The 22,500-nt window shown below is 34.5% G+C and overlaps 1 protein-coding gene and 1 pseudogene across 9 annotated transcripts in view; one reads left to right on the top strand and one right to left on the bottom strand.

The window, feature by feature from the left end:
• LOC106877306 (all trans-polyprenyl-diphosphate synthase PDSS2) overlaps positions 1 to 22,500 on the bottom strand; it is a 904,956-nt gene that overhangs the window by 750,069 nt on the left and 132,387 nt on the right. The gene's annotated exons all lie outside the window — the stretch shown is intronic.
• Positions 19,438 to 19,508, top strand: LOC128247700 (U4 spliceosomal RNA; annotated as a pseudogene).

The following is a 22,500-nucleotide window of genomic DNA, read 5'->3' as shown; positions in this document are numbered from 1 at the left end:
AGAAGAAAATTCACCTCTGTGCTGACTATGATGTCTAAATACCTTTTGTCTTAACTGAGAATTTTTTTCTTTTGTTTATTTCTATAGCAAACAGCAGTGAAAAGTTTTTACAGGTTCAAATATATGTCACACATATCTGAACTGGTCTTATGATAACATGACAACATTTTAGTAAAAAGTTAAAATGCTTATGTAATGATATGTATGCCCAGAAAATATCATAAAAGGCTGTATGCAATCCAAGTGACACATTCCACAGGTCACCCAAGTCTAGCATAAAGCACACATTAAAGACTTTTACACTTTCCAAGTGTTAAACTAATACATCTGTTTGTTGTCTACACCACCTGTCTTCGTCTTTTGTGAATTCTCCCTATATATGTATATATATATATGGGCTAAATTCATGAACACCAACAAAACCGGCAGCAAAAAACAAATCATAAAATAACCAGACAATACTGGAGATTCTATGCCAGTGGTTCTGAGATAGTGTGTTATGGTGCACTGATGCACTACGAAGGGTATCTAGGCATGTCGCAGATTTTTGAAAAATCTGTGACACACCTAGATACTCCTTTTAATTAATAACTCATCCAAATCCATCCCTAGTTCTATGATATAAACTTCCTGTTTTAAAAAGAATCTAAATTAAAATCTTCTGCAAAGATTTCATGTTAATTTCATATTCCAAACACTAGCTTAATAAAGACAAAGCTATTTTACTAAATTCTTCATTATTTTCAAAATTAATTGAAACAAAGGCAGTGTAGTATTTCAACAGAAATATAGCAACAAAAGGGATGGCTTTAGAAAATCCATATTAATGCTTAAGTGTTTAAAAACATATCGTATTTATGATTAATAAAGAAGTTAAGAAATTGTTTTCTATATATTTTTCTAAATTTTTTAAATTTTAGAACTTGTTTTTAAACTTTTCCTACAAAATGTATCGGTAATTTTTTATTTAATTGTTAGTGTGCCATGAAATTAAAACCATTGTCTTCATTATACAATATTCTATGAGTCATTCAAATCTACCCAGAAGTAACAGCCAAATTTTCCTTCGCTCTTTCTTACAAGATTTCTTCCAAATTACACTACTTTTCTTTCAATTAATTTTGAAATTAATGAAGAATTTAGTAAAATGACTTCGTCATTATTAAGCTGATGTTTGGAACATAAATTAACAAGAAATGCTTCTAATTTAGAATACACAAGCAGGTTAGTGCTGGAAGAGTTAATCACAACATGCCACTTTAAAAAATGGAGGCCATATTGGATAATGTAATCCTAGACACACTATGCCCAAATAAACTACAGAATAGTCAAAATTAAAATGACTTATTGATGTGGTCTGCTCAGTCAGGCCAAGTATGATGGTCAAAAAGATGGTCGAAAGTAGAATGCTTTTGATCATAAGTCTTTGATGAGGGATGACATAAGGCTAAACAACAACAATAAAAATAAAATTTTGTCATTAGTGACAAAAGCTGTATTAGTTCTGAATAGTAATCTGTGTATCTTACTTAACATAGATATACCATAAGAAAGCCACACTACGGTGGTATTCTTCTGGAGAAAACATCTCATATGCGAGAGTGTGCTGAAAAGTTCCTGGCTTTAAGGGTATCATGAAAGGCCTGGTTGGAGTCCCAAAGTTCCGAGTTCTTCTACATGGCTTAGAAAAAAATGAAGGACTGCTGCTATAAGTGTGTGAATCTGAGAGGGAAATAGGTTGAATAAAATCATAATTAACTGATCCTTCTGTGTTTTCTTTTACCCAAAGTCAGAAACTTTTCAGCACCCTGTCAGAGATGTATATTATTAAGAATCACAGAAGTATCGGTTGCAGATGTATTCAGCTGCTAGACACTTCTACTGATACTTCTGTCTGCTACAGATGCTTTCTCAAGATGAATACCACAATAAAATTTTATTCGGTGACGCAAGAATGGATTATTAACTAAGCACTTACTTTTTAAATCTGGAACTTATTCTCTCAGTTTTTTTGGTTTTTTTTGCTGAACCACTAAGTTATAGGGACAGAGATAAACCAACAATAGATGTCAAGCAGTGGTGGGAACAAACACAAACACATACACAAACATAATTATATGTATAAAGGATTAGGCAGAAGTTTTAGGGCTGATATTTTCCCTATCTTTTTTTTTAGCAAGACACAGTTAAGAGGAGAGGGGTTATTGTTTTATTCCCAGGCCAGCCTTGACTAAGCAAATGGGCTTATCTCATATTTTCCATATGGAGTGCACTGGTAGGTCAAAAATATTGAGAACTACTGTCATAAACAGACACTTAACCTACTAAATCTCTATTAAAACAGCTAAATCTCTGTTAAATCAGGGAAAAGAAGATAGTGAAAGAAAGAAAGAAAGAAAGAGAAAGGAAAAAAGGAAACATATTTACATACATACATGATGATGGCTGCCCACCACTAAACCATTGAGAACATTGTGTGGAAAAACTTCCGCCCGTCCCCCCACTATTTTCTCCCAAATTTTTTATTTTTTTATTTTTTTTGCCAAACCCCTGTTTTTCGGATACAGAGGTTCCGGAAAATTGCCAAAAATCGGCATTGTGAAATTTCCCACCCACCAAGTCTTCAATTTTTACTTTTTTTCCCAACACTAACCCTAACCCTAACTGTAACCCTAAAACCGTAACCCTAACACTAACCCTAACCCTAAAACCCCCAACCTAACCTTAAAACCCTAACTCCAAAACCCTAACTCTAAAACCCTAACCCTAACCCTAACCATAACTACATAAATGTTTTGAAATTTTTGTCTGAATCATGTCGGTATTTTTCTGCATATTTAGAAAGAAAAAAAACACTTAAAAAAATATTTGACAAAAATTTTTGGAAATTTTTTTCAGAATATCCTAATTTCCATATTTTTCCACATGTTTTGAAAAGGAAAATTTCTGGAAAAAGGAAAAGATGAAGGAAATGGGAGGTGGGGTAATTTTTAAAATGCCGATTTTTGCCAAATTTTTTGGCAGATTCGTATTCCCCATAGCGAAAAAAATTTTTTAAAAGGGTGGTTTTTTGGTGGGGACAGGCAGAAGTCTTGCCCATTGTGCATTGACACAAACTTATACTTTACACTTGTGGCTCTGCTGGTGATTAATTAGCCCAGGTCTTGCTAAACATACATGTTCACAGATATTACATACCAAGCTTGCTCCATTCACTATACTGGCAGTGCATTTTTGAGCAGCTCACTTAAATTCTACATTAAAAAATGCATGTTTTTCTCAAAAATACCCATTTCTTCCTTTCCTTGTTTCCTCCATTGGTGGTAATGACAAGCATTGCTGTCCCAGTTGATCTCCCATATTTCACATGCCTTCAAGAAGGACTTCACACAAGGCTTAAATCATAGTCTTGGTTTCTGTTGGGTGTGCTTTCTACAAACAAATTCACTAGAGAACATCTACTTAGAGATCATTTAATCATTCATACAAATGACATGTCCAGCCCAATTTAAACAGTGCATGTACACCATCACCTCAATGCTCAGGACATACACAAATTTTCATATCCACACAAATAAGCAAACAAGGTGGTAAAAATAGTACTCAAATACCAAAGGTAGAGTAATAGGTATTTTATTAAAGCCAAAAAAATCTTCACAAATTATTACTCAGAGTTTCACATTACCATTTGTCCAGACAGTTGTAATCATACTAATGATCACAACTGTCTGATGAACAGGAAACTCTGAGGAACTGTTTGTAAAAAGTTTTTCGACTTAAATAAAAAACATAAACTTATATTCCGTTTATATATTTGTTTTGCAAGATTTTTGATGTGAAATCGTGTGTTGAAACAGATGTTGTTGTACTTGGGGATGGTCATAATGGCTGATAGTTAGCAAGGTGAGACACACATAAGAAAGAAGAAAGCAAAGGACCACTGATGAGGTCACAGAAGCGTGACGAAAGAACTCTGGCCGAAATAGGATTAATGTAATATAATGTAATATAAAGCTGAAGCAAATTGACACCAAATATACAGTGCATGTGTTTTTATTGGCTAAACTGGCAATATGTCCATCACCAAGTACAACATAAACTTATATATCTTAAGACGATTAACATGAAGGATCTTCAGAGATAGTAAGTCACAGTAGTCATAGTAACTTTGAGACATTTAGCTGATTGGTGCTCATAAGATGTGATGCATGACAGTTTTCTTGATATGCACATTACACATTGACTGAGTCTTTGTGCTGCTGACAGAGATGAAGCTGTCATTCTCAGTGGTGGTTGTTAACAAATTGGATATTCAAGGTTGCAGTGAAAATTTGCCATAAAGTCTCTGGCTTGCACATGAATGCTACCAGTCTGCAGGAGGTTATACAGAAATTAAAGCATAGCAGCACTTACTACATTTTAAGTCATTATAAAATACCTTGACAACTAAAAATGAGAAAGTCTCAATTTTTTTTTTTTTTTTTTTTAATATTTTTAATATTTTTACTTGTGTCAGTCATTACACTGCAGCCATGCTGGGGTACCAAATTGAAGAATTTTAGTCAAATGAATCAGCCCCTGTACTCTTTTTTTTAAGCCTTGTACTTATGCTATTGGGCTCTTTTGCCAAACAACTAAGTTATGGGTATGTAAACACACCAACACTGGTTATGAAGTTGTGGTTGGGGGACAAGTACACACACACACACACACACACACACACATCATCATCATCATCATCATCATCATCATCATCATCATCATCATCATCACCACTACCACCATCATTATCCTTTAACGTCTATTTTACCATGCTGACATGAGTTGGATGATTTGACAAGCCAGAGGACTGCACCAGGCTTTACTGTCCATTTTGGCAAGGATGCCCTTCCTAACACCAACCACCTTACAGAGTAGACTACATATATATATATATGACAGGCTTCTTTCAGTTTCCATCTACCAAAATCCATTCACAAGGCCTTGGCCAACCCGAGACTTTAGTAGAAAACACTTGCCTAAGGTACCACACAGTGGGACAGAACCTGGAAACGTGTGGTTGAGAAGCAAACTTCTTACCACACAGCCATGTCTTAGGACATAAAGGGTTTAGTGTGTGCGTGTGTGTGGGTGAGAAAGTAGAATGGTTAGAAGTCACACTGTAAAGATCTTTAAATTCTTTTATTCCTAACCAGAACTACCAGACCTCATTTCATAATCCTTGTATGTGTGTGAGTATGTATGTGTGTGTGTGTTTCTTTGTTGTAATAATAGCTGTTTTATATGATAAAAGTTATGTTTTCTATGAAAATGTTACAGGCCAGACATAAAAATTACAATAGAAATGAAAATATATGACAATGTATGTTGAGAATCAAAGGAAACATCTCTTTTTGCAAGTGTTTATCATAATCATCATCATAGGAGAAGTAGTGGTGATGGTGGTAGTGGTGGTGGTGGTAGTAGTAGTAGTAGTAGTAGTAGTAGTAGTAGTAGTAGTAGTAGTAGTAGTAGTAGTAGTAGTAGTAGTAGTAGTAGTAGTAGTAGTAGTAGTAGTAGTAGTAGTAGTAGTAGTAGTGGTGGTGGTGGTGGTAGTAGTAGTAGTGGTAGTGGTAGTAGTAGTAGTAGTAGTAGTAGTAGTAGTAGTAGTAGTATCATAATCATCATCGATTTAAAACAACAATTTATTCACATCTGATAATTACCTAACCAGTTGGAACTGACATTCAACAGGTCCTGGAAAATATTGTCAGTCAAATCTGGGGTTTTTTTTGTTTTTTTTTGCTCAGTTTTTATCCAGTTAGCTGGTCACAATTACTAGCTGGTCACAAACGTTAGCACACTGAGCGAAATGTTTAGCGGTATTTCATTTGTCTTTACATTCTGAGTTCAAATTCTACTGAGACCAACTTTGCCTTTCATCCTATCAGGGTTGATAAATTAAGTACCAGTTGCATACTGGAGTTGATGTAATTAACTTAACCGCTCCCCTGAAATGGCTGACCTTGAGCCAAAATTTGAAAGCCTTATAACCCTTATTATTATTGTTATTATGCATGGATGCACCAGATTTGTGGAAGTCTTTAAAAGAAGGGGTACTAAAGGCATATGACGAAGTCTGTGGAAGGATGAAGGGTAGGAGAGATTGAGGAAATACGTGGTAGTAGAATGAGGAGGTGAGGGATGAGATAGCGAGGAAGAAGGAGGCACACAAAGCTTTATGTAATAATAGGACTGAGCAAATGAAAGCCAGGTATAATGACATGAAGAATCGTGCAAAGAGGGTGGTTGTGAGATCTATGAGGAAGGAGGTTGAGGAGAGGTTGAGTGGGCGAGATGAGAACCCAGATAGGGTGTTTAGGTTTACTAAATCAATGAAAAATGATGGAAGAGATATTGAGGGAGGAAGATGCATGAGGGGGAGTGATGGAAGGTTGAATTTTAGTGAGAAGGATAAGGGAAGAGTTTGGAATTATGAATGAGGAGAATGAATGGGATCAGAGGGTGGAAGTTGCTATAGTGAAGGGGCCAGTAAAGAGGGTTAGTCAGGAAGAAGTAGTGGAGGCAATGAAGGAAATGAAAAGAGGAAAGGCAGCTTGTCCATCAGAAGTAAGTGTGGAAATGATAACTGCAAGTAGAGGGATAGGGATTGTTGGGATGATGGAGCTCTGCCAGAGAATGCTGAATGGAAGAGGAATGCCAGATGATTGGGCACTTTGATCAAGGATATAATGCACTGCCTAGTCCAGAAATTGAACCCACAATTTTATAATCATGAGCCAAACATCTTAACCACTAGTCTATATGCTTTCACAATGAATATTTATCTTCGAAACTGTTAATGATCCATTTACTTTGCTTTTACCTAGTTCAAAATCGGCAAATGCATGTTGACATTAATGTCTTTGTGAGAATATAGCGATAATCAATTACTAGGGCACAGATCACTGTATTGGAAATAGTTTCATAACAAGTTTAATGAATAGAGATTGTTTTATATCCTGAATGTACTATTTTCAACTGAGAAATACTTACTTCTAACTAAAAGAGGGCAATACAAAATTCTGACCCTCTAAATAAAGTGTGAATGCTTTTAGCAGTGAAAAACTGCTGCATAAATTATTGCCTCAAACCAAGAAAGTTATTGGTTGATGAAGGTATAATTTCTTTCAAGGACAGGCTGAAATTCTGTAAATTTAAGCTTGGGAAGCTGGCCAAACAGGGCATAAAAATTTGATGTATGTGCAAAGTAGACTCTAAATATCAATGTGGTCTGAATATTAACACCAGAAAACATAGAGGAAGTGTTAAAATGTGTGGATTTGATTACTTGATTACAGTGTGGTTTGGAATCTCTTATGATTATGATCTTACTCATAATTAATTGAGATTTCTCAACTTTCAGCTCTGTCATACAAACTGATCACCCAGAAATTATCAATACTAATATCAGCAGTACATTTATTACAAACGTAAGAGATCTTTCTCGAGAAATCAGAGATGCCAAACTAAAGCAATATAGCAACATTATTCAATTACAGTAAAGTAAAATCACTTTTCCCTACATGGTCTTTCAACCTACTAGAAGTAGCAGCCAAGACTCCTTCAAATCATAAGTCTCATCTTGAAAAGGGAATAAATAAAGTCATCATCATCATCATTGTCATCATCATCATCATCATCATCATAATCATAATCATCATCATTTTATGTCTATCTTCCATGTTGGCATGGGTCAGATGGTTGGATGGGACCTGGCAGGCCCAAAGACGACATTATGTCCCCATGTCTGCTTTTGAATGATTTCTATGGCTGGATACCCTTCCTAATACCAACCACTTTACAAAGTGTACTGGATACTTTCTTTTTTCATGGCACCAGCACTAGTGAGGTCACCATGCAGCTTACAAGATTAAGATCCCCTTTGACTAAATAGAAAGGGAGGTAGTTTTGTGCTAGGACATGAGAGGTGCAAGAACATAACAGGTTCCTTGCTGTAGGGTAACTACATAGCTACTCAGATTATAGAAGAGTGAGTGAAAGTAATTGGAGTGGAGCTGGAGGGAGATAAAAATTGTGGTGATGAGGTGTCAGGGTAGATCCTCAAGGTACAAGAAGGTGAAAAGGAGATAGTTTTAAGAAACATTGTCTCTGAAGAAAGAATGAGAAAGAAAGTCATGGCTGAACTATCTTTGATCTGTTCTTTCTGATTTGGTGCTCAACAGCAACAGATGGTTCAAAGAGGGAGCCTCTAAACAGTCACTTGGACAGCTTCAAATGGAATATTATAGTCTTGAGAATAAGCAACAATGAAAATAACAACAGCAGCAGAAGCAACAACAGACAGACAGACATGCAGACAGAGAGAAGTGAAACATTTTAGTTTAAATATACACAGCTTGAAGGGGACAGAAGTGAGGAAGCCATATGCAAACATGATTATAGTGCAGCATACACAGGAGAAGTAGACAAACAAGATCAACCTCTCTCATTTATTTATCATTAACTTGTAGGTGGAATTGAAATAAAACAGAGGCAATGATTGTGGTGATGAGAGTGATGGCAACAGAAGTACACTGTGTGGCAGCATATGTTAATTCAGCTGGAGTTTTCTCTGGCAACAGAAAAGTGATAATATTATATTATCACTATCAGAGTTTTCAGCCTGGTGTTGCTGAAGCAAAGGACAAAGGATCTACAATCTTTCAAATTGTTAGATATTGCAGCCAACAATGTTGTCTCCAAGATGTATTGAAAATAAGACGGGATGGTCATAACTGGGATGGAATGCTTTTGATTATGGGTCCATTCAATCAGGATTAACAATAACTTAGTATCGCTGATTGCCAGTTTGACAACTTGATAAAGATGAACAGAGTTAAATACAAAAGATGCAGAGTTTTCAAACCATTCCAAACAGAAGGAGAGTGAAAAACAATGTAGGAAATATTACCTACAAGAAAAGAAAGCAACCCTTGACTCACCCACCTGGTTGAGTCCATCATATCATCTTTCATGTGGAGTGTATTACATAACTACCACTGATCTAACTGACATATAACCAGACATTTCAGCTTTAACAATCCCATCATTCTTGTGTTTTTCAGGCAAAAATTATGTAAGACCACAATATCTAATATGTTCATATTGCTTTTAAGATTATTAAAGTAAAGATTTTAAGGAAATTTGGTAGTTATTTCTAGCGAATCAAGCAATCACATAGTGACTCACTCCCTTGTTGGCCTGCTCAAAGCTACCAGTTTGTAAGCCTGGATGTTTTATGACCTATCATGATAAGAATTTAATAAATTGATTTATGGTAGTTTTTGTTTTCTGGTTCCCCTATGTAAACATAGCAATTTGATTGGAAAATGTCCATCATCTCCTTGCTTAGCCAGCAGGAGATGCAAGCTTTGATTCTCATCATACAATATCAGATATTTTCTTTACAATTGTAATGCTTTATATGTGTCTATCAGCTAACATTTCATATAAATCACAACTATTATCAAATAATATTATTCCTATATACGTTTACAAATCTGAAGCAGGAAGCTGGCAAAGTTGTTAGAGTATTGGATCAAATACCTTACAGTGTTTGTTGCAGCTCTTTGCACACTGAGTTCAACTCCCACTGGGATCAACTTTGTCTTTGATTCTTTCAGGGTTGATGCATAAAGTACCAGTTCAGGATGGTGTTTTGCTAGAATTGTTAGAGCACTAGCTAAAGTGTATTGTAGTATCTGTTCCCCACATCCACTGCCTTCTCTTATTGGGAAATGGGACCTTCAAGACACAGTAAATAATGATATCCAATGACAGGTGGAGCAATACATCGACTGAAGTAATATCTTGGTTGCATCAGTAGGAACAAGCTGACCCTACACAAATAAATGCTAAGAAAGAAAATATTTTCTCAAATCCATACTGTATCATTCATTTTGTTCATTAATTTAACATCTGTTTTTCCATGCTAGCTGAGATTGGACAAGGAAATATTTGAGGCAAATGTTGAGCCTCATGGAAGCAATGACTTTTGGTAATATGCCATGCTTGAGAAGACCCATCAAGTCAAGTGAAATCATAGTTGTAGCTATTGTCAGTGTCACATAACTGGTACCCATGCAGGTGGCACAAGCATCTTCTGAGTGTTGGACCTCACAGAGCTAATGTGGCTGATGCTGGTGTCGCATTGCTAGCACCCATGCCAGTGGCATGTAAAGAGCATCTCTCGCACGTTGGGCCTCACAGAGATAATGACAAATGACTGAGATCTTTGGCAATATGCCATGCTTGAGAAGAAGACCCATCAAGCCAAGTGAAATCATAGTCATAGCAGACACTGGTGTTATGCAACAAGTTGCCATGCCAGTGGCATGCAAAAGCACCCATTACACTCTCAATGGTTGGCATTAGGAAGGGCATCCAGCCATAGAAATCACACCAAATCAGACTGGAGTCTGGCACAGCTCCACAGCTTACCAGCCCTGGTCAAACCATCCAACCCATGCCAGCATGGACAACAGATCTTAAATGATGATGATGATGATGATAATGATGATACCTTTCCTGTCACTTACCCTTATTTGCTTTATAAGTAAGGGATTTTTGTTTATTTCACAGATCTTCCAAAGCAGAGAGAATGATCCTTATGTCAACATGAAATGTAAAGAAGTCAGAGTATGTCGAAGTTTATGCACATTTACACACACACACACATGTATATAATAGCCTTCCTTCAGGCTTCAGGCTCTTGTTTAATGGGACTGAGGTCATTCCAAGTTCCTGATCCCAGATGCATCATCATGCATAGAGTTGACTAGATCTACCAGTGCTCCCCATCGCTGGTGGCCCAATGCCAGACCTTCGGCATCCTTCAAGGTGACACCAAACCTCTGGAGATCTTCCCCCATCATGTCCAGCCATCTGGTGTGGGGCCTGCCACGAGGCCTTTTCCAGCCCACAGCTGCTGCGTTGAATGAGAGTAAAATCCTGGTAAGAAAAATAGCCTTCCTACAATTTCTTTTTAGCTAAATTAACTCACAGGGTCTCTAATAGAAGATACTTACTCAAAGTACCAAACAGTAGGACTGAACCTGAAACAATGTGGTTACAAACCCATACTTCTTAACAACACAAATTATCCATTTACCCATTCACTCCTTTTATTGATTTTACTCATCAACGTTACTTGGATTTCGATTTCACAATGTAAATTCACCCAAACAAACAGTTTTATAACTCATGATGGTCTTTTAATGAGTGTAGAATCTTTTGGTATCACTTGTAATTATATGGTTGTAAGTGCATGCCATGGTCAATGCCCAATAAAGCAGAAGTGCATCTAGCATTCTTGATGGCCACCACTGGGATGACTTCTGTCTGCCTCCAGTATATATTGAGTTTTTTAAACATGGTATATTCACAAGAGTTATTATCTCCAGATGAATACTGCAATGAATTTACTTTCCATGATGTATTTACTTTAACTATCATACAAAGGGTTACTTTAATCTAATATTGTTTCTGTTGCACATAACAGATTTTTATTCAAATTGGCAACTATTCACAGCACCAGTGATCATTTATTATTCACTGTTTTCCTATATCAGTGGCAACAAATTTCATTTGGACATATGGTTGGCAGTGAGTACATGCTACTGCCAATGCCCAATGAAGCAGAAGTGCATCTAGCATTCTCATCGTCTACTGCTGGGGCAATTTCCATCTACCTCCAATATATATTGTGTTTTAAACAAGGCACACCCCTAAGAGATATTATCTCCAGATGAACACCGCAGTGATTTTGCTTTTCCTGATGAATTTACATTAACTATGATACCCAGATGTCTCACACTGGCTTTAATTGTGTATAAGTAACACACAGCTACCTTCTCCATTTTCAGTTTGACTTTTTTAAGTATTTAATTTATCTATGCTGTTGTTAATCAGAGGTAAGTTTCAATCTGACTACACCAGTATTCCTGAATTCTTAAAGAATAAGGCATAAAAATCAACAATTTTTTAAAAATATATTTGTTATACCTAATGAATATTTTATGATTGTTAATTAATTTAACTGCCACAAACTGTTAATCAATTTACCTGTGATTGAAATACTTTTACAAAAGCAATACTTACACATTTTCTAAATCAGATTTTATATGTGGTGAGTGTGAGTGCAGTGCATGTGCACCTGTTTGTGTGTATAGAGACAGAGATAGACAGAAAGAGAAAGAGAGGGAGAGAGATACAGGAATGTATGTGTGTGTGTGTGTGTAACTGGCACTCTGTCAGTTACAACAACAAGGGTTCCAGTTGATCCAATTAATGGAACAGCCTGCACATGAAATTAACATGCAAGTGGCTAAGCACTCTACAGACATGCACACTCTTAATGTAGTTCTCAGGGAGATTCACCGTGACACAGAGTGTGACAAGGCTGGCCCTTTGAAATACAGGAACTACTCATTTTTGCCAGCTGAGTGGACTGGAGCAATGTGAAATAAAGTGTCTTACTCAAGGACACAACACACCATCTGGAATCAAAATCGCAACCTTATGATTGGTAGCTGATTACCCTAACCACATATATATAAACATGCACATATATACAATACATAGACAGATAGATAATTATTAGCATATGAATTATGAAATCAGATCTGATTCCTTCAATTTGTTATACAATATTCAATTTTTTTATTGCATTTATTCTTATATTCCTTTTATTCTTTTACTGCATTTTTTTTTCAGTCAATGTACTGCAGCTATACAGGGACATTGCCAACAAAGAACTTTGTCAAATATATTAACTCACCAGTGCTTCTTTAAGCATGCTGCAAGTTTTATCGGTCCTAAAGTTATATTGTTGTTTTACCTAAAGAGATGCAAATCAATGCACTGGCTCCCACCAGTAAGTATAAACATAGAAGTTGATAAAGACATATATACCTACCTACCTACCTACCTACCTACACAAAAGTGTCACACAGGGGGATCAAACTGAAAACCACATGCTTGACAAGCAAGTTGTTCCACATAACATTTTTAAAAGCTTCCTATGTTTCATATAAATGTTAGTATATTTTGAAATTAAATAATAAATATTTATACAAAACACATATTAGAAAATCTGAGATAAATTTAACGTAGGGATACGTACAATTTGTAATATAAGCCTCACTGTAAAAACATAAACAAAGGTAAACATATTTTGTTATTCTCTTCATACAAAGTAAAATACTGGAATTATCTTTATGTTTCACTTAGCAGCCATCCATCAGAAGATATGTACTCTGATTTTCTGTCTGTGAAACATGTAAAAGCAATTCTAATATTTTTCCTTATATGAAGAGAATAACAAAATACATTTGCATTTGTTTATGTTTTTATACTGTGGTTTATCATTTAAATGTAGGTACCCCTACCTCAAATTAATCTCAAATATTTTATAATGTTCCCATATTTCATGTTCTTTTTATTACATTTTAAATATTCAGATAATTCTTTTTTTTTTCTTTTATATTTTAGGACAGTTCCATAATTTTTCTTTTATATTTAGAAATATTTTAAATCATTACAAAATATCAAAATATCTACAATCTCCTATTTTTTTTATTTTATTATATTTTAAAATATTCTCATATTGAATGTTACATTTAAAATATTCCCATACTTCATAATTTTATTTTGTTGTTTTATGCTTTAAAATGTTTCCATATTTCATGCTTGTATTTTTATGATATACTTTAAAATATTCTCATAGTTTTTTTTAATATTCTTGTATTTTTTCATGTTATAATATGAATACAATATAATGCATGTTTGATATATTAATAAATTTAGCACGTTTAATATATTTAAGATACATAGTAAAATTAATATATTGGTATCTAAAGAAGATATATTCAAAATGATATCTAGTTAAGAAATGTTATCATTATTTATTACACGGCATTTTATCTAGTAACCTAACTGGAAATTTATTTCAACAGTGGTTATGTGAGGAATATAGATTCTTTTTTAACAACTTTAGTGAGATTGTTGATAAGGATTTGGGAGATGTAATCAAACTGAACTACACCAGAGTTGGTATAATGTAAGTCAAGGACAGAAAGAACTCCATCAATGCAATGAGGCAATGTGACAGTAAACTCTTAATCCAAAAAGGCTAGAGGATTTCCATGCAAGTCAGAGCCAAGATATCATGAGCAACAACATGCTTTCGCCAAAATTCACAAGAGGCAGAAATCAATGTTGAGTGGTGACATAACAGAGAAAGTCTTTCAGTAGAACTAGCTCCATCAAAAGCTACACTTCATGTTCACTGGGAAAGAGAAAACATTAACCTTTTTGATACCTATCTGCCTGAGAGCACCCTTCATTCTATGACACAAACTTCTCATTTTAAAGGGATCTAAGTTAAAACTTCCCATCAAAATTTCTTGTAAATATATGCTCCATTCATCAGCTTAATAGTCACAAAGTTATTTCAGTAAATTCTCCATGATTTTCAAAATTAATTGAAACAAAAACAGTATAGTTTTTTAACAGAAATTTGGTGACAAAAGGGTTAATAGTGATAAAAAAAACAGTAACCATTTACAAGTGCTTCCACCAATGGTTTAAGATGTTAGAAGTGTAGAAGATTGATTAACAGAATCAGACAGGATACACTACTTGAGAAGGGTATATATTGATGTATGTCTCCATCGAACATTGGCTAGGATGCTTCGCAGTATTTGTTCTGGTTCTGTATAGTCTGAGTTCAAATTCTGCTGTTGACTACATAGATGGTAGACTTAATCTGTTACTCAGTTTAACATTACTACAAGGTCCTTGGGTGGCTTTAGCAAAGCCCACTTTATTGCAAGCTTTAGGGTAAATTCTCAAACTTGAAGATAACTTCCTCCTTCCCTTCTTCCTAATAATCACAAAAGCCATATCAAGGCTTGCAAATAGTATTCATTCTAATCTGTGCTCTTGTGCATGCAAAAACATTTTACAACTGGTACACAAATCAAAAAAAATGTATGCACACAAGCTTTTCAAGATGAATTCATATTTTTGAGCCATGGTTGACAGAGGACCGAGATATGTAGTATATTGCTGTACTCAAGAAGACCTGCCCATTACAACAGAATTGAGATCTTAAAACCAAGGTGTCACATAAAAAACGTTGGTGTGGGTGCTGGCATCACATAAAAGCACTAGGTTGGACAGCTTGACAGGAACTGACAAAGCCTGAGGCCACACCAGATTCCATTGTCTGTTTTGGCTTGGTTTCTACAACTCAATGCCCTTCCTAATGCCAACCACTTTACAGAGTGTAGTGGGTGCTTTTTAAGTAGCACCAGCACCAGTTCTTTTTACACAGAACCAGCCATTTATGCGGCAGCAGCACCATAAAAAACACTGGTGCTAGAATGTTGTAAATATGGAGTATATAACAAAAGAAACACAGAAGTCTTTATAATATTATTTATATTAAGTTTAAAATCTCTGTCCCAAAAATAGGATATTGACCAATAATGGCTTAATCACACAGCCATGCCTGAACCTCATAGCAATGTAAAGAAAAATATAAGAATGATAGGATGTTATTTAAGGGATTTGGTTTCTATTTCCAGCTGGTCAAGTGACAACATAAAGTCTCCCTCATTGATTCATCTGCAAAGTTAATAGATATCCTCTTGGTGATCAGCAAAGTAATGATAAACCACAAATAGAAAAACCTATAACAGAGACTTAACACACAAGTGGTGGTGATTTAGTCAGGTAATTACTGGAGCTATTAACAACGAAGGAAGTGACATGAACTACTTTTAAATTTTGTTATGTTAACTCTTCTGCACACCTCATTATATCAGAAAAGCTAACTTCATTTCCTTTCTTTATTTCATTTCTTTATATAATTTAACTTTCTTAACAGACAGAAATTTACCAATCAATAATATGTTGATATAGTTAAATGTCTGGATAGGTTGGTTGAGCAAATCAGGGACCTAGCTGTGGACATGAAGAGTTCTAATCCTAAAGAAGAAGTAGCTAATGTTTAGTAGTCGCCCATAAGAGCAGTACTTTGGACATAAGCATGCAAGAATGCAAACCAATAAGAGAGCTTCTATTTGTTTTTTCTCAATTTGCTAGAAATAACAACTAAATTTCCTCAAACTATTTTTAAAAAGGGAAGCATAGTATATCCAGAATTACATTATTCTATGTCTGAAATTAAGGTGGATGGCCATGTCTGGAATGTATTTGATCAAAGATCTGCTCATTCAGGATTAACTTATTGATAAACAAAAACAATATTTCAGAATGTTTGGCATATTCATTCAAATTGGACACTGCATTGTTTGATTAATATGTTATTGTTATTATTTATTAGCCTCCATTTCAACCCTGATCAGGCAAACCTTCTAAGCAGTTGGATTGCTATTTCTAACATGTCAAACAACCACACAGGGGCTTCTTGTTGGCTCAGATTGATATTTTAACTCTTTCACTGTTAAACTATCTGAGACTACCCCTAGTTCTATGATACAAGTGCTGTTTTAAACTGATTTTATTTATAACCACCCACCAAAATTTCCTGTTAATTTATATTCCAAACTCTAACATGTTGGACAAAAGGCTTAGCAGCATTTCTTCTGACTATGTTCTGAGTTCAAATTCTGCTGCAGTCAACTTTGCCTTTCATCCTTTCAAAGTAAGTAGATAAGTACCAGCTGAGAATTGGGGGTTAATGTAATCAAGTAACTCGCTTCCTTCAAAATACAAATTGCAGACCTTGTACCAAAATTTGAAATCAATATTTTCAAAATTAATTGGAACAAAAGTAGTTTATTTCAACAGAAATATGATAACAAAAAGGGTTAGGCTATGGGCCATTATATTGTATGGCAACTGGGCCTATTTCAACTTTTAAGGTATGCAGATTTAAAACACAAAGGTCCTAAGTTTTTGAAGAAATTAAAATCTGTGTTTTGAGGAGGGAAAGATCTTGCTGCTACACTACACTGAAAAATGAGCAGGTTGAACGATTATATAGACACTTTGTTGGTGATTTGAGCAAAATCTACTTGTTTGGTTAGTATGTAATGATGGTAGAGTATTAGAGCACAGCAATAATCGGCCAAGTGGAACCGAAATGAACACTTTGAAAAGAAATATTACCACAAAATACACAGAAGTGTTTGTTTTGTTCTTTGTTTCTTTATGTACTGTTGTGTGTGTTTTTTTTTGTTTTGTTTTGTTTTTTTCAGTCGGATTGAAATAAATAGTAAAAGAAGAAAATGATGGGAAGGAAGGAAGGAAGGAAGGAAGGAAAGAATATGGTTGGTAAGTCAGCAAAGTAAAGATAAACAATGTAAAAGAATAACACAGAAAAAAAAAGAAAATTATTACAAAGACTTAACACATAAGTCATTGTGATTTAGTCTGGTAATTACTAGCGCTATTAACAATGAAGAAAGTGGTAAGAACTACACTCAAAGTTTGTATATTAACTCTTCTGCACACAGAGTTGTTATATCAAGAAAAGCTAGCTTAACTTTCTTCATTTCTTTATGTATATATTCAGTTACTCTTTTATTTATTTTTTCTATTTTCTTCTTTCCAGCCAGAACTTTTTCAGTAATATGTTATTACATATAAATATTCTACATTTCAGACAATGAAGTGCACTGGTTGAACAACTGAGATACTTGACTATAGACACAAAAATAATGAGTTCTAACCCTACCTCAGCCACTGATTAAATATATTACAATTCTTGCATCAATTTATCATCAAGTATATGTTCATATTTTAACCTATGTCTACCTGCTCAAGCTAGAATTTTAGTGGTAAACTGAACTGAGCACTCATAATACATACCTATTACATTACTTCAGTTGATGGAAAATCTTCGTTTGTATGTATGTATGTATGTATGTATGTATGCATGTATGTATGTATGTATGCATGCATGCATGCATGTATGTATGTATGTATGTATGTATGTATGTATGTATGCATGTATGTATGTATGTATGTATGTATGTATGTATGTATGTATGCATGTATGTATGTATGTATGTATGCATGTATGTATGTATGTATGTATGTATGTATGTATGCATGTATGTATGTATGTATGTATGTATATAAATGGTTATAATCCAAGTTGTGTCCTTGTGAAGTACATCAGCATGTTCACATTAATCAACTGTATATATAAAGATGTTTTATTTCAGATGAGATATACATAGCAATTGAAATTTCTTGTGAATTCTATTTTTAATTCTATGTTACATGTGCTTTATTACAGGACAAGATTCACTCCTTATCTGTGAGTATATAAACATATATAAATACTGTTTATGTCATAAGGATTCAGAAACTTCAAGAGAACATGAAATAATTTGTTTTTACCAGTGGAACTTGAAGCAGATAGAAAAAGTCAAAGGCTGCTTTGAATTTTTCAGTCCAAAAGGTGTTTTTAACGCAATATTTACATGTGCTTTATAGCTTTATCTACTTTGAGTTCTACCAGTAAAAATGAATTATTTCATATACATATATATACAAATATACACATGTGCACCTGTGTATGTAAGTAAAACCTAGTTACATGTTAGTGTACACAAATAAGTGAAATGGTAAAGTAAAGTGGGCTAATTTTTAATTTAAGTTGTTTTTTCACATATCACTATTGACAAAACCAACAATGCAAAACCCAGAATATATATATATGATAGGAAAGCATTTTGCCAAAAGCTATATAAAGCCAATATTATAGTCCAATGAAGGCTAACAGACCAAAACTTTGAACTCACTGTTGCCCTACATTTTATAAAAGTTTTATATATCTGTGTGGGGTAGGGTATGCATGTACATATGTACATACGTATGTATGTGTGTGTATATCTTGTCGTTCATGAGAGATCACATTTCAGGAGACCAATACAGAATGTTTATATGAAATATGCATACATATAAATTTCAACAGCGCCACCAGTGTACTGCAGGCCTTAATGTCCAAAAGTATGCTGCTTATTGCCAGGATGAAAATCCATTTTAGACGAATGCACAATGGTGGGGTCAATGCTGAGGAGATTCTAAACAAAATTTTTCTCTACATTTGTCATAAAAAAAGAAATTAAAACTGAATCAGGTCTAGGCAGTCAACTGGATGACCCATGACAAAGTGATTAAGCTCAAAATCAAGTTGAGGACCACCATATATATATATGTGAGAAGCTGTGATAAACACAAGTTTAATTCATTTGTTCCTATGTACATTTCACCATTGTGGTTGTTTAGAACCTTACATGGGATGTCCAAGTGCACCCTTTGTTTCTATTCTCCTGTGACAACGTGTCCAGTCATAAGAAAATATTACTTCTCTTAGAAACAGGTGAGGTTTGGCAACAGGAGGGGGATCCTCCCTGTTTTGCGCAGAGGCGGTACCATAGCCAATGAGGGTTATCCAAGGCGTGGTTATTGCTAGTTGAAAATAGGAAGGGCATCCAGCCACAGAAAATTACCTCAAGAAATTCCATCCAATTGTGTAAGCTTGGAAAAGTGGATGTTAAAAATGATGATGATGATGATGACAACTATGACAATGACGATATCAACATGATGATGATGATGATGAAAATGACAACCAAAAGCTTATTATAGGGAAAAAAAAAAAACTCAAAGAAATTTACAAAATGCAACAAGATCCAAGCACTGCAGCTGACAGTAAAATCCCTGGATTTAAATCCAATAGAAATCATATGGAAACAGTTCAAAATAAATATTCAATGAAAGAAATCCATGAAATTGGAGGAATTGAATTATATAGCTTTAAAAAAAAAAACCAAATTCCAGATAATGTGATCATCAAATTTATAGATTCAATGCTTTATAGGTGTGATTCCATTTTGAGAAATTTGAATACCAACCAAGAATTAATGCCATTAGATTTATTCTTCTCAACTGCTAATGCACACATTTCATTTTGTTGGAAAAAATATTATGATATAAACGTTCTTGAATTAAGTGATGTTCATTAATACTGTCAACAACTGCATTATTCTAATTCAATTTTTTTTTTCTAAATTTACACCATTTAAATGAGTAATAAATTTTCTTTCTGCTCATATATAGTTTGATTTGTAAGTGATACCACTGTATGTGTATATGTGTGTGTACGTGCAGATATTTTCTGCACATCAATACAAACAGACACACACATACTCCAGATATGTACATATAAATTAGTTATATTACATTATTGTTATCTGAAATGCAATATAAGGACAAGAAAAACTGAAATCATTAAAATCAACACTACTCCAATATGTTATATGATTTATCTGATATTCAGTGAGATAACGTAATTGTAGACTTAATACTGACTTCTCCCTGAATTAGGGAAAAAAATAGACAAAAATAATTGAAAAATCATTCATGATTCTAGTTGAAGTGTTTCAAAGAGTTTCCCACCCACGCATATTCCATTTGGAATATAAAATATTCTAATGAAAGACAGTTTACTAAAGACTTGAGAAAGATCATGAAGTTTTTTTGTTGTTTTTTTTCATTTTCAAAAACGTTTATTATCAATGCCAAATCTTTTATCACAAAAAAAAAATAGAACCATTGATTACTGCAAGAAAACAGTTGAAAGTAAACCATGTGTTGAAGATGTTTTGAAAAGCTGTAAATTAGATATCTAAAAATATGATTTGAATGACAATGTGTAAGATACACAAGTTGGCTCAGATTCATTTCGGAAGTGATAAAAACCCCGCCTGCTCAACTCCATCAATCTTTACTTTTACTTGTTTTTTCTTTCTTTTTGTGTCTTTTTTTTTTTTGTCTTGAATCACATTTTCTATTGGTTATTTGTTATTTTTGATGAGTTTTATTGGGTTTTTTTCTTTCAAAAATGAATATTTCCTACAACAATAAACATATTGAAATATTGTAATATTATGGCATTATCATCCCCACCATTGGTATTGTCACAACACCAAAAAATTGAGTCATTGGTTTTGCTTGAGCTACAATCCTCGCAATAATGCATACTGTTTGGTTTTGGTTTTTTTTAATTTTATTTTCATAAATATCAGAATAAGAAGAAGACGCTACAAAAAGAGAGTTGTCAACCATTGCAACTAAACAATCATATTATTTTATTTCAGTTTTTTGATTGATTGCTTTTTATATTTTCAGGTGGGCAGGTTGATGATGTTACAGGTTGGACAGTTCTTCAATAAAATATCTGAGACTCAAACTCTTATCTTTTTATTGGATGAGGACCAAACATCCATCCATCTCTGCTCACAGTTCCTGGGAGGATTACTGGAGTATAGTCCTCAAGCATGTCTTCCATAGGGTCCTATCAGAAGCAGCCATCATTACACTTTCCAGCTGGATTCCTAAGCATGACCAAATCAAGACTACAGATATTATCCAACCACATCATTCTTGGTTTACCTCAATGTCACCTGTATTACAATTCTTTCTTGTGACATTCTAATCACATGTCCATAGTAACTGAAATTGTGACCTCTCAATGCAGAGAAGATACCATTCTCATTTCATGGTTATATCATTACAATTAACTTCTGCATAATTTTTACCAATGACCATCAATGGTCAAGCCAAACAAAGCCACTTTTTGGTCATTCTGCCACCTAGAAAAAATACCCGAATTTTTTTTTAATCACACTCTACAATCTCAGCGAAAAAAAAAGGGACATGTTAACTGATGTAGTTTAGATACAATATCTCATACAACTGCAATATCTTTAATTATACTTCAACAAGGTGTTACACATGGAGTTATAAACAACTAATACCAGTGTTGGTCATAAGCATCATCATCACAGTCATCACCAATCTCATCAGCATCATAGTTGTTGCCATCATCATAACCATTTTTGCCTATATTTTTTATGTTAGCAAGAGCTGAACAGATCACATATATCCATGTCAGTTCTTATTTAGAGTTGCTGCTCTCCTATACTGCGAAATATAGGGACTTACACCTAACTGCGCAACATGGATATATAGATAGATAGATAAATGGGCAAGGACAAGGACACACACACACACACACACACACACACACACATGTGGAGCATTTTGTTATGTTCAACATTAGTTTATATGATACTCTCTTTACTCTTTTACTTGTTTCAGTCATTTGACTGTGGCCATGCTGGAGCACCGCCTTTAGTCGAGCAAATCGACCCCAGGACTTATTCTTTGGAAGCATAGTACTTATTCTATTGGTCTCTTTTGCTGAACTGCTAAGTTACGGGGACGTAAACACACCAGCATCGGTTGTCAAGCGGTGTTGGGGGGACAAACACAGACACACAGACATACACACACATACATATATATAAATATATATACGACAGGCTTCTTTCAGTTTCCGTCTACCAAATCCACTCACAAGGCTTTGGTCAGCCCGAGGCTATAGTAGAAGACACTTGCCCAAGGTGCCAC

This window comes from Octopus bimaculoides, chromosome 4 (genome assembly GCF_001194135.2).
Source record: "Octopus bimaculoides isolate UCB-OBI-ISO-001 chromosome 4, ASM119413v2, whole genome shotgun sequence".
Classification (NCBI taxonomy): Eukaryota; Metazoa; Mollusca; class Cephalopoda; order Octopoda; family Octopodidae; genus Octopus; species Octopus bimaculoides.
Note: the sequence above shows the minus strand (reverse complement) of the source record. Positions and strands in the feature narration are given on the sequence as shown.